A 14,115-nucleotide genomic window follows, 5' to 3' on the forward strand; every position below is an offset into this window, starting at 1 on the left:
TTTAGAGTCCAATTACTTATTCTTAATTTAAAAATTTGATTTAAGATTTGCTTCAGCTGAATCTCTTAAAAGGTAAATTACGAAGTCTTTTATATATTACTCAATTTTATCTAATTAAAAGTCAATTTTGACCAGCTATGTTTCAGTAAAAAGCCCCTCACAGTAAGGATTGTCATGTTTGGGACAAAGGTTGTCAGAAAGGGACTAAAGAAAGTCAGAAGGTAGTAAAGAATGTCGAATAGGACTCAAGGGTGTGGATTGAACCCTACAAGTTGGAAAAGAAAGAAGGCAGTAAAGGAAGTCGGGTGAAAAGGAGGTTGAAAGAGACAAATAACGTCAAAAGAGGATTATTAGGGCCGAAATAGTCTACAGTAAGTTGTAAGCCTCTAAAAAGGTCAGAAAGGAACAGTAAAAGTGGAAAGCCTGTAAGAAGTCAGAAGGCAAAACAAGTAGTATGATAGGACTAAAATAGACTGAAAGAAACTAAGAACATTAAAAGAAGACTATAGAAGTTGCAATAATTTGAGGAAAGTTACAAGGAGCTAACGTAGTCAGAGAAGAAACGAGCAAGTCTGAAGACAGTGCAGGAAGCTGGGAGGGAAAAAAAGAACTTGGATGGTACTAGAGAAGGTTGGCCAAATTGAAGGCCTGTAAGTGAAGTTGGAAGGTGGTAAAAGAAGTCGGGTGGAACTATAGGAGGCTGGAGGAGTTCAAAAAGGATTATAAAAATTGGACTAGCAAAGGAAAATTAGGAGAAAATAAAAAGTTGAAATTGACACAGATTAAAGAAGAAATTCAAGGCTCCCGATTCAAGACAGTAAAGGGAACAAAGGGACATTAAGTATACATATCTTAATCTAGTCAAAAGATACAGAAATTAGAAGGCAGTAAAAGAAATTTGATGGGACAAAAGGAGGCTGGAGGAGGCCATGACTGTTGGAGGACAACTAGGAAAGTCGAAGCCACCTAAAAACAGATAGGGGATAAAAACGTTGGAAAACTCCAAAGGAAATCGGACGGAAAGGTATCAAACTATTCTTTAAAATTTCTCTCAAATTCATATCCTGTAGTCTAGCATCCTAATAGCTTTCCGGAAGATCTTACCCTTCCTCAATTAAAGAGTGACTTTAGACACTACTAGATGGTGATCTCTACTTTAACTTCAGTAACATCTCTCCTAGGTACCATAGTTTCTTAAATTGCTCTTTCGAGTATTCTATTTTTAGTAAGATAATGGATGGTAGTTTCACTTTCATGTGAGCATCATATTAACCGATTGACCATTGTATGATCAGTTACCATACTGGCTACAACTTTATTGTCATACCTAAAAATCCCAGCAGTCTATAACTGTTGCTATTTTCCTTTCCTACGCTAAATTTACCTAGAGAAGATACCAAATATCCATGTTTCTAATAGCTTGCGCACTATAATCCTTTTTTTAAAGTTTTACTTTAGACCGTAGCTCCTCCACTACCTCCAGAGGTATAAAGTGCGTCGGTGAGTCTTCTCCAATCTTCCCTCAAATGGGCCACTGTGTAGATGTCCTCCCATTCTGAGAGGAGACTGGTCTGGTGGGCTCTTCTGTTACGTTCATTAGTTCTATGTATCGCCTTCTATGATCTCAGTATCGCTATATTCGTTGAATCTCAATGGAGATGATGTTTATTTGGCGTGTGCGAGTATGGATCTCCTCGTTGCTGATATGGTGTTTCTAGTGGATCCGTAAGATCTGGCAAAGACAGTTATTTTCAATGACAGTAAGACATTTTTACTGTTCCACGGTTAGCTATTGGCTTTCCGTGGAGTAACTCAGAACAGGTAAAGCATTGCACTTGAATGCTCTAAGTTCAGCTTCTAATAGCATACTGTAGATTTCGAGACTGGTAGAAGTTTTTGAAGTAATGTGTTGGCTAGGGCTTTTCTGGTACGTATTTGTTGTTAAGAGTCGCTTCTGAAAGTTACTGCCTAAGTACTTGAATTCTGTCACCTGTTCAATACCTTTGTCTACTAGTAGGATTACCTTGGCTGAACTGCTGATTGACTTAGCTTTGGTCTTTAAAGGTTTGATGCATAGTCCAAACTATTCAGTTTTCTTCACACGTTTGTTCAGGAATCCCTGATGCTTTTGCTTTTCATCAGAAGTATTAACACAGCATCCCGTCTCTTCGCACACGGGGACAATTAAAACGACTAGCTTCTCGCAAATGCCACGGAGCCGTATGACTTACACAGGGTTTGACAGTCCACTGAGTGAAGATCTTTCTCAAAATCCACAAAGTTTGTGTACAGGTATTGTCTCCATTCATTAGATTCCTCCAGCATCGTGTGCAGAGTAAAAATAAGGTCGAAAGAGTAAAATGTTGGTTGGAATCCATGTTGTTCCTTACGCAAGTTGGGTTCAACGTCAGTTTGAATTATTTCTAGTATTTTGGTCGAGAAAAGCTTCACCGGGATTGAGAGAGGATTGATGCCGCAGTAAATACCATATTTCTACCTATATTCTGTCCATCTGTTCTTGAAACTGTATGTAAAATTTCCCTGGATGACTGTTATTCTGTAAGTCGGTTCTACGATGGCTTATATAACTACAACTGATACCTTGCACTTTTTTCATCAAATAAGCAATTTGAATTCTATTACTGATATTTTACCCACCTAAGAAAGACTTGGAAGCATCCTTATTCATCCTTTTTATGTTACCGATTATTTTAGTTTTACTCCTTTATCCTTTTTTTCTCTCTGTTTCTGGTTATGAAAATTCCCTGTAATTGACTTAATAAAGATAAATTACACTGATATTAGCTAGTAACTAGGTGTTAAATCTTTTTGTTCTGTTTTGTCAAACCCCTTCATAGTCTTGAAAAAAAAATTAAGAGGTTCTGAATCTCTTATTAAATCCATTTTCGCTTCTTTTTCGTTTCTATCATATATAAAAAAAACTCTCTCTAAGGTCACACTGAATGCACTATGTGTGGATTTGTTATAGCCTTTTTTTCCAGAAAAATTATTTTGAACAAAGGATTTAAGATGTTATGCATTGATTTTGGATGTCTTTGCCTATTCAAAGAAATTATTTTGTTTCTTATACTTAATTCTTCTAAATTCTAAACAAAAGAAACGCAGTCTATTTTCCATTCTGTTCACTTTCTGAAAAGCTGTCTTGCAATAACACCAACACTATGAATTCAACCTAGTCTATTTTTATTTTATTTTGAATAGAAATAATATTTTCTGTTTCTTATGGATACATTACTTTTATTATCTTTTCAATTAACAGCAATAAACACCATGTAATAGAAAGTTTTTCTGGAATTGAAATTTTTTTTTGTAGAATATACAGTTTGTTTATAAGCAATTCTTAGGCCTCAATTGAGAATAAAATCTAATATTGCGTATAGAAAAGGGTTTAGTCCTAATAAAATTTCCAAGCGACATAAATTATACCAGTAAATGACAATTAAAAAGAAGAATTTTACAAAAAGAATGTCAATATAATGAAAATACCATGGTTATTGTAAATTTCCTCATACAGAGAAGAATTTCTAGCAATGGATTTTACTGGCAATTTATAAAATTGATGAAGGACATAAATTTTAAAGGGTGAATTTTACAATACAACTCATATAAAAAAAGAAGAAATTAGAAAACATGGAGAGTTAACAAACTTACTTTATAATTAAACGCGAATGGAAAGCTCTACTATTTGGTTGACTGACATCTTCCAAATTCAACTATCTGATTGTTTCTCTCAAACTAGAAGCTAATATCCTTTCTAGCATTCAAGTGGAAGAAGTTTAAGGAAAAAAGCTCTCAAGTCAAAAGCTATCTTGTTACGCTTCGCCATTGAGGAGAATGCTTTATTTAGTAGAGTACTATTCCTTCGTCTTCATATCTTGGCATTTAAGACAATATCCTTAGATAAGACTCGAAGGACTCAGCTTTGGTCTACTTCTTGAATGTGTTATGAGGCCTTTCCCACTGATATGCCAAGATTTTCAGACAAGATTCAGACTGCATAAAACAGATCTATAAAAATGGATTGTCGAATTGTAAACTGAGGAACAACAAAATTTATAAACCCACAATCCAGGACTTATGACACGGTATACGGTAATACCTACAATCTTTTTTCTCTGACGACCCTAATCGTTAGTAAAACTACATATTAATTAACTAGACTTTTGGTGGAACTGCATGTTTACAATCCAGATTATGAAATTAAAACCTAGTTTGATAGGGGAAGGAGACTATGATTCTAGTCCAACTCAAAAACTAATGGTGTATCCCATTTACTACGCCCTGTGCTCACTACTGACTCAGAATCAGTAACACCGATGACCAATTTTCAGGGATATTGAGGCAAAGATACCGAAACAGAAAGCTTAAAAAGCTGAAACTAGATATTGGTCAAATAGTATTCTTCTGCTTTTGAGTCAGCCTACTGTAAGCTTATCTTTCAAAAAAAAATGCAATGCCTGTAAATAGTTAATACAATTGGGAAAGCGACGGTATATTTTGTCTACAATGTTTGTGAGGCTGATGACATTTGTGCACAATATGAATACCCAGAATAAAAATTAAAGCATAAAGTACTTATTCCGACGAAAAACATAGAAAGTGCAGTGCTAGTGATACTCAGCATACAGTATTGCATGAATTAAGTCTTTCGGCAGAATTTTGTTTAATTACCTCTAAAAGTCTACTGGATTGAAATTTACTTTTTTAAAACGAATCTACTTCCGACTTTCTCTGTTGGTGGTTTCTCATCATGTGGCATGCAAACTGAACATGTAAAACTGGCAATACCACACTTTCATGGCCAATTAGTTTTTTCACCGTAACAGCTACTACATCCCTAGGACAATATTTAGACAACTTCCAAGAATTCAAATTTTTTGAATAATAAATACACGCTCTAGGAGTGACGCTCACTTGATTGTGCACATGGAGTTCGGCTTCTCTGATCTTACCAATGATCTTTCTTCCGACAACCAATGGCTCCTTGACCGTCGCTATGAATGTCTGTATTTTTGCAAACTCTTTCTCAGGATTATATGTGGCAGCTTGACAGTGGTACAGATTGATCTGCAGGCACTGTAGCCACATCAGCTCATACTTGACTTAACTTGACTCGAGTCCCATCCATCCTTGAAGGTTGTTTTTGTTTTATGGCATACCAAAGTGGAAAAGATTGTGCAACAGACCTTCTTTCTATATGAGGCTGAAAGCCTGCTTAAAGTCAATGAAAAGGTGGAAAATACTACGTCAAAGTTCAAGATATTTTTCCATAATCTGACAGACCAAAAATATCTGACCAGTCGTTAACCTGTTTGGCCGGAAACCGGCCTCATATTATGGAATAAGAGTTTAAGATATAGCTTTTATATGCACCAGCATTACTCTGGTGAGTACTCTAGCGGCATGGCTCGTAAGGCTTATAGGCCAGTAGTTATCACATATTGCTTTATAGCCTTTCTTATGAAGTGGAACTATCGTGGCTTCACACCATGAGGAGGGATAGTGACCTTCTTCCCATGCAGCAGTAGCAATTTTTAGGTATAGGTCAACAAGGGAGTCGTAATTTACTTTTTATAATTTTAGTTGGATTCAATCTGAGCCTGAAGCTTTGTTTGTCCTTAAGCCCTTGATAGCCAAAATTTCAGAAAGAAGTGGGGGTGGGCTTGGGTCAGTGGCAATGACGGGGATGCTGTGAAGCATCGATGGGTCTAGGAGGATCTTTGGTGCTTTATGGAAAGTTTCGTGGCCGCTTTCAGACGTAGTTTAAATTAAGTCATAATAAGCTAGTGGTCGCTATCAAAGTCACCGTCAGCCAAAGTGACTGCGTTTGTGATGGAAGATTTCCAGTGTCTAGATACAAGAGTATAATCTATTAGATTCTGAGTCTTTCTCAGGATTATATGTGGCAGCTTGACAGTGGTACAGATTGATCTGCAGGCACTGTAGCCACATCAGCTCATACTTGACTTAACTTGACTCGAGTCCCATCCATCCTTGAAGGTTGTTTTTGTTTTATGGCATACCGAAGTGGAAAACATTGTGCAACAGACCTTCTTGGTCTAGATGGGTCTAGGAGGATCTTTGATCTAAATTTGCTCTCAAAATGTTCTTTCCATCTAGTTCAGATCACATCTGTAGTTTGGAACTGGTTACCATCTTCATCAAGGGGGGTACAGGCTTTCAGTCCCCTTTTTCGGTTAGTTCCTCCACTCACCTGTACATGAAGTCAGTGTCATCTTCCTTGAATATCATTTCGCATTGCTCACGATGCTCCCTTATAAAGGAGGGGTGAGCACGGCGAGTGGCTTTCTCTGCCACATATTTCAGCCATTTATACATATCTCAATTTTCTCTATCTAGTTTATTAATGTGATTGCGTTTTTCTTCATATAATGGGATTACCTCATCCGTAATCCAAGATTTTTGGTCCGCCTTCTGGACTCCCACGTTCGACTGGGTGACATGGCATATAACCTGCGAGCCACTCTTCACAAGATTGTCGACTCATCCTTTGATAGAGTTAGCGGGGATATAGAGCGGAGTCCAGAAACTCTTTTGGAAAGAGTAGTGGTGTATTTTTGTAGGATAGTTTGGTCTCTTAAGAGCTCTACTTTTAATCTGGGGTGCTTTATGGAGAGTTTCGTGGCCGCTTTCAGACGTAGTTTAAATTAAGTCATAATAAGCTAGTGGTCGCTATCAAAGTCACCGTCAGCCAAAGTGACTGCGTTTGTGATGGAAGATTTCCAGTGTCTAGATACAAGAGTATAATCTATTAGATTCTGAGTCCTTCCATTTGGGGAGGTCCAGGTTGTTTTCCGTCGGGCACTGTGCTTAAAGAATTTGTTAGACATAACAAGATCAACATCTCAGCAAAATTCGATTAGGCGCTCACCTCTTTTGTTCAGCTGGCCACGGCTAAATTTACCCATCACGTCGTCGTTGTCACATGGGCCTTCACCGACAATAGCATTGAAATCCCCAATGACAAACGCTATATATTTTTGTCAGGGAGTCCATCTGACACTGAAGTTGAAGATAAAAATTTTCAGATTGTTCATCCTCTCTACTAGAGTTGGGTACATATTCTTGGATGATTGTGAGATTCGCTTGCGTGCCTTTCAGATGGATCATTATCAGACGTTCAGGGATGGGTATTGCTACGATTAGTGAGGTCCTAGCCTTACTGGAGAGTAGGAAGCATGCTCCCTGTCGGTGTTTTCCATCAGTGCGTCTTGACAGTATAAGAGTAGCGCCATCTAATCAATTTTTGCCGGTGAATGGGAGGTGGGTCTCAAATAGGCAGACTACGTCCCATTTGTAACGGTTTATCTCTCTCAGGAAGAGTTCCTATTTTTCTTGTTTTGCAAGTGTTCTGATGTTCAGGGTACCGGTTGATAAAGTCAATCTAGGTGATGGCCTATAATGGCCTCCAAGGGTGGAGTTTTCAAAGGTGAGGTATTCGCACGATTTGCAGTGGCCGTATCGTCAGCTGCCCTGGACGTAGTAGATCTAAACGCATGGCCATTGACGGTTTCCCCAGACTCGGTAGCAGTGGTTCTCACATTCATTTGTTTGCTCACAATCATCACAAAAAGGGATTTATTGGCTGACAGCAGGACAGCGGTAAGCCACTCCTCTTTTTCCTTAACAGGGGCCGACTATGTCTCCTACGGATAGTGCGTCCTTATGGCATCATGCATAATCAACAAATTACCCGTTGGTGGGGGAGTGGCTTATGAATGGCGGGACGTGTCAACTTCTACCCATCAGATTCTCTGCTGTCCCAACATTTGGATCCTAAATAGAGAAATTTCTTCTCGAAGGTGTGTCTCCTGGGGCGAGGGCATTATTAACCTGATCCAACACATTCCCAGCCTCCTTAATCCATGATGACGTCCTCTCATACTGGCACCTTACTTTTACAATAGCCTCCTCCAATCTCGTGGAAGCGACATCAGGACCAAATTCTAGATTGCTTTCCATGATTTTGGCCTCATCGGATTCCATCAATAGGATGACATACTTATCTGGGAGGGATAGTCAGTTGCTCTTGATTACCCTTACGGGTATCAATTCAACTACTTCAGCAAAGCCTTTCTTTTTCTCTCGGTGACCCAGGAGCCTCTTTCCTTCTCCTATCTACCTTGGGATGCTGTTGTACCGGAGCACCCTGCAGGTGGTCCGGTTCTTTTGATAACCTAGATGCACATATTTTATTTTGATTGGTTCAACATTCCCTTAATATGCAGTGAACATTTCAACTTAATACCTTTGGACGATTCAGAGATATTGTAAGTACACCCTCTTGACAACCTGAATACGCATAGTATCTTTGGATTTAGTTCAATATGCCCTGGAAGTTTGTATATAAAACCCTTAGTCGTTCATAAGATGTTTCAATAGGCTGGGTTAACAAACTGGAGGCATATAATGTGATTTGGCTGATTTACCATCCTCCTCAACATTGTCTGAAAGTTTCAACTGAAGACTTTTAAAAGCTCCTTGGATATTGCAAGTATACCCTTAGGTCACCCAGATGCGCACAGTTTCTTTTGATTAAGATCTACATCTTTCTAAGCATTTCTTGAAATATTCTACTTAATACCCTTGGCCATTTGCAAGATATTGTAGATAAACCCTTTTTGACAATTTGGATGCATATAATACCTCTTGATTTAGTTTAGAATCACCCTCAACATGCCCTGAAAATTTAATTTTATTACCCTTAGCCATATCTGACGCATTGCCGACACATGTTTTTGATAACTTGGTTGCACATAGTGACTTTTGGTGAGTTCAATACCCCCTCACAATAGTCTGAAAGTTTTAGCTCGATTTCCTCAACCATTACTGAGATATTACAATTACGCGCTTGATCACAGCTTAAAATTCATATATTTTGATTTTTAGCTCTCCCCCCCCTCCCTCTTCAACATGCCTTGAAAGTTTCACCTTTTTACCCTCAGCTTTTCCTGAAATAATGCAGATACACCCTTTAGCCAACCTGAATGCACGTAATATCTTTTGATTTTTTTTCAAAGTCCAAAAATGTCACTAGGCTTCTCCCTCCCCCTTAAAATTATTCCTGCAGGTGCCCACATCCGTAATCGAGTTTTTGCCACGCTCTTGTTGAAGCTATTATGTAATTACTTTTATCTAGCTCCTAACAACAGCGTCAAAAGGCCGCTAGAATATAATAGTCTTTTTTTGGTCTGTCTAATTTAAGATCTTGGAACAAAACTCTGACTTTAAGAAACTGATCTCCGTTAAATCAGTAACTAAATGGGACTAAAGATCCTGTTGACTCGAGGAAAATTGACCAATTCCCAGAAAAAAAGTTAGAAGAGAAAGAACCGCAAATAAATGTCTGAATTCTGCTGATTTGACTCTAGAAAAATGGAACGTTTGCAGTTTATTTCGAAAGCTTGTCTTCCACTTTTTAATGACTGTAAGCCCTGCTTCATGACTAAGCCATTCGCAGGAAAACTCTTTTTTATAGTATCCCATTTTGGATTGGAAATTGTTAGGCCTTATTTTGCTGAAAAAGAAAGGCTTTCCTTTTATATTGTAGTTATAAAACTTCTTTATTAGTGTGTTTTTAGTATTTATATTCATTTTTTTAAAGGTCGATGAAAAGAGGAGTGAATATAGGATGAGTCAATAACTTGGGGAGCAACAGAAAGAAACTGCGTACAAGACTCATTTTCCACAGAAGTTCGTTTTTCTGCTACACTTTTTTTTAACATTTGGTAAGTCATTTATTTACAAATCCATGTTTGATCATTTGCTGTAGTTTAAATAGCTAATTAACCATATTTCAACCTGTATATGAAGTACAAAAAAAAGATACATAGAAACTGACATGAGAATGTAATAACATTTTTTGGTATAATACAGAAACAATTAGCTTATTTTTCAATTCTGTTGGTAAAGTAGGTGAAACATCTTTATAAAAATGTCTATTTTTTGCTAAATTAATGAAAAATTCAATACAATGTAAAGATACAATAATAAATTAATCGTCCAATTTAATAGAAACAATTTTTTTTCAAGTGAAAGTATTGAAGGCAATCAAAATTTATAGCGAACAGAAATTATTCCGTATATTAGGTAGGGTGCCTCACGTAGCCCCCCGCTGCACGCCAATGTAGCTGATGAGATCCAGAAGGTGCATAAGTATCCTGTAAATAGTTCTCAGAACGTTTCCTCAATAAAATTTGGCCCGGTTCATGCCCAAAGAACAAAATTTCATTGCAGTATTTTATTCGTAATTTCTTTTTATAATTTTCATAAAGCTTTGGGATTAAATAAAAAAACAAGTTTATTTAACTGATAGTAAGGAGTGACATTAAAACTTAAAAGGAGCAGAAATTACTCCCTGTATTAAAGGGGCTGTTCCATCCTCAACGCCCCGCTCTTTACGCTAAAGTTTGACTTTTTATCTCAACTCTACTTTTTAAAATAGTAAGATGAACCCCTCATATGCGTAATAATTTCTGTTCGCTTTAAGTTTTAATGCTGCTCCTTACTTTCAGTTAAAAACTTTTTCATATTTATTTATTTTTTTAATAATACTAGAAAATCCTGTGTCCCCTTCATGGAGTGTCTCTTCCTCCATGAAAAATTCCTCCAAGAAAAGATCCTCCCACGTAGCCCCCTCCCCTCAATCCCCTCAACCAAAAAAATCCCCCTGAAAACGTCTGTACACTTCCCAGCAATCATTGCTGAATGTAAACACTGGGCAAAGTTCGTAACTTGCAGGCCCTCTCCCGGGGACTCTGGGGGGGGGGGGAGGGTAAGTCGTCCTCAAAGACATAATTTTTATGTTTCAACTATGCTGAACAAAATGGCTATCTCAAAATTTTGACTCGCTGATTTTGGGAAATAAATGAGGGTAGGTGGGGGCCTTGGTGCCCTCCAATTTTTGTTCACCTAAAAAGAGCAATAGAACTTCTAATTTCCATTAGAATGAGCTATATTGGGACATTCTATGGCCACTGGGCCGATACGGTCACCCCTAGAAAAAAAAATCACCCACCCGTGATTGATCTTCTGGCAAAAAACATGAAGCTCCACATTTGGAAAATATGGGGCTTTTCCCCTTATTTTCCAAAACAAGGCATATTTCTCAGGTATTTTCTCGTAACTTTTGATGGGTAGGATTGAATTTGATGAAACTTATATATTTAAAATAGGGATAAACATCCGATTCTTTTGATATATGTATTGTTATCGAAATTCCGTTTTTTAGAGTTTCGTTTACTATGAGTCGGGTCGCTCCTTACTACAGTTCGTTACCACAAACTGTTTGAAAATTTAACCTTTTTGTTAATATTCAATTCGTCATATGCTAATAGCAACAACGAGTGACTTTAAACTAAATCAAAAACAAGTTTTTTCAACTGAAAGTAATGAGCAATATTAAAACGAAAGGAAATTATTACGTATATGAAGGGGTTCACCCCTTAGTCAATGCCTCGCTCTTTACGCTAAACTTCAAACCTTGTTACAATTTTATTAAGAAAGACCCCTGAATCACAAATGCTGTTTAATTAGAATAAATAGTTCTTTTGAAAGAACTAAAAAATGTTTAGCGTAAAGAGCGAGATATTGAAGGGGACAAATCCCCCCATGTACGTAATAATTTCTGTTCGTTTTAAATTTAAAGTTGCTCCTTATTTTTAGTTGAAAAGGTAGTTTTTCTTATTTAATTTATGATAGTTCTTAAATCATTCTGGAAAATCTGGCACCGCCTTCATCGAAAATTGTCTCTTCCCCCATGACAATTTCCTCCCAGAAAAAATCCTCCCACATAACCACCTCCAATGACCCCCCTCCTCACCAAGCCCATCAGAAAAATACCTGAAAACCTGATTAGCGCTGCATTCACAAGCAACACGACTCTAGAGAGACCTCGGAATCCCGAGCGCTCATCCGTCACACGGGCCTGACACCCTCTCTGGGAAATCGGGCCACATTCATGCAAGTTCGTAACTTGCAGCCCTTCCCCCGGGTAAACTAGGGGAGTAAGTCATCCTCAAAGACACAGTTATTAGATTTTCGACTATGCTGAATAAAATGGCCATCTCAAAATTCTAATGGGGTGACTTTGGACAAAAATGAGCGTATGAGGGGATCTAGTTGACCTTCAATTTTTTTGGTCATTTGAAAAGAGGACTAAAACTTTTAATTTTCGTTTGAATGAATCCTTTTGCGATATATTTGAAATCAGCATAAAAATTCAATTCTTTTGATATATATATATTGGTATTAAAATTCTGTTTTTAGAGTTTCGGTTACTATTGAGCCGGGTAGGCTAATTACCTACAGTTCTTTTTTACACGAAGTGTTGGATAATTTTGCTTATTTAGAGTTAGTATAATGATAGATGTTATTCTTGGATGTATCTGAATCATACCGTTGTTTGTCTCAGGTCCGTTTTCAAACAGTTCGTGGTAACGAACTGTAGTAACGAGCAACCCGGCTCAATAGTAAACGAAACTCTAAAAAACGGAATTTTGATACTAATAGATACATCAAAAAATCGCATTTTAATGCTGATTTTAAATATATAAGTTTCATCAAATTTATTCTTACCCATCAAAGCTATTCAAAAGTGTTCTTACTGTTTTAAAAAGTAGAGTTGAGAGAAAGAGTCAAACTTTAGCATAGAGAGTGGGACGTTGAGGAGGGAACAGCCCCTTTTATATACGGTGTAATTTATGTTTGTATTAAATTTTAATGTCGCTCTTTACTTTCAGTTGAAAAAAACGTGTTTTTTATTTAATCTACTGAAAAGAGTCGCTCTTTGCTGAAAATATAAGACCAACTGTTTTATTCAAGGCTCTCTTAAATTTTATTCAAAAAGGCTACGAATCCCTCCTTCAACCCCCGTTTTTCACATTCATGTTTAGTTATACAAAGTCTATAGGAAAATAAGATCTAAATGCTTTTTTTCTAGCAAACTCAAAAGAAACTGTGTTCTTGGAATAATTTCAAATTTTTCAACCCTTAATTATAACCCTATTTTGGACCTTAGATCGAAGCTTTTTCTATCGGAGTCCTAAAACAGTTTTCACCAGCTACTGGGTATCTATTAAGTATCAAAATGGGCATTAATCAAAATGCGCCGTGAAACGTCAACACTAACAAAATCTCCTTTTGGATTTTTGCTACACCTTCGTTCATCTGTTTATATTGACTTTAAAATAGATCTATTGAACAAACATTTTGCTCTTCGAAACAAACTAAGGTAAAATAAAACCAAATATAGCGAAAACAAAAAGAATATTCGAGCGCAATTCATCAAATTTACTCTAATAAGGGCTTCATCGATAAAAATGCAGTCAATCTAAATTAATTTTAGGTGTTATCTCAAACAAACGGCAATAGTCTTGATTTTGGTATTATTCGAGCCGGAAAAAAATTCTCTACAATACATAAGAAATTGGCCAAAATCAGTCGAGACAAAATCAACCTTTTTTCGTCTTTTCTTCTGAAATAGCGACTTAAAAAAAATATTTTGCGCTTCTAAAAAGCTGGTGATAAGAAAATCTGGTACGTAGATCCGAATTATTGGCTGAGTTCTGTGTTTTGACCATCGCTGAGACGTTTGCCTCCCAATAAAAACACACGCGCGAGATAGAGCGTGCATTAATACGCATTGGATATTACACGAAGTCGGATCCGTGCAGAAAAATTAACACTCCCTATGTGGAAAAGCTAGGAAAATGTCGTGTTCTAGTGTCTTGCATATCTCCCCCCCACGCACACCCAATCAAATAAATGATTTTGCACATATCTCAAAATTGCACCGCATCTGCATAGTTCTTCAACGCTCTTGGTAAGAAACTATTCAATTGATGCAGTGAAGCGCAAACAAGCTGACCCATTTTGCCGACATTCCAGTTTGAAAGAACGTGTAAGCAGTACGCTTACTGATCAATTTTGGCTTCTACTTAACTTTTTAATTGCTTTGAATATCCAAAATAGGTTTTGCCAAGCTGAAATCCAAACATAGTTCAATTATGAAAGGACTTGATTAGTAGGTTTTACTATGAGCCATCAAAAAGGAAGGATACATTTTATTGTCAA

At 37.2% G+C, this 14,115-nt stretch overlaps 1 protein-coding gene and 1 long non-coding RNA gene across 10 annotated transcripts in view; one reads left to right on the plus strand and one right to left on the minus strand.

Annotated features, from left to right (window-relative positions):
* The window catches only part of LOC136025271 (octopamine receptor beta-2R-like), a 148,674-nt gene that overhangs the window by 83,304 nt on the left and 51,255 nt on the right, over positions 1 to 14,115 (plus strand). For all 8 annotated transcript variants that reach the window (XM_065701138.1, XM_065701133.1, XM_065701140.1 and 5 more), the window contains one exon: positions 9,647 to 9,770. The gene's annotated coding sequence lies outside the window, so the exon portion shown is untranslated. The remainder of the gene's footprint in view (positions 1 to 9,646; positions 9,771 to 14,115) is intronic.
* The window catches only part of LOC136025272 (uncharacterized), an 87,964-nt gene that overhangs the window by 29,863 nt on the left and 43,986 nt on the right, over positions 1 to 14,115 (minus strand). The window contains exon 3 of one of the 2 annotated variants that reach the window (XR_010617051.1): positions 3,673 to 4,029. The exons of the other annotated variant lie outside the window; for it this stretch is intronic. This is a non-coding gene — a long non-coding RNA (uncharacterized LOC136025272). The remainder of the gene's footprint in view (positions 1 to 3,672; positions 4,030 to 14,115) is intronic. 2 annotated transcript variants of the gene reach the window in all.

The sequence above is a fragment of the Artemia franciscana genome, chromosome 3 (assembly GCF_032884065.1).
Source record: "Artemia franciscana chromosome 3, ASM3288406v1, whole genome shotgun sequence".
In the NCBI taxonomy this organism is placed as follows: Eukaryota; Metazoa; Arthropoda; class Branchiopoda; order Anostraca; family Artemiidae; genus Artemia; species Artemia franciscana.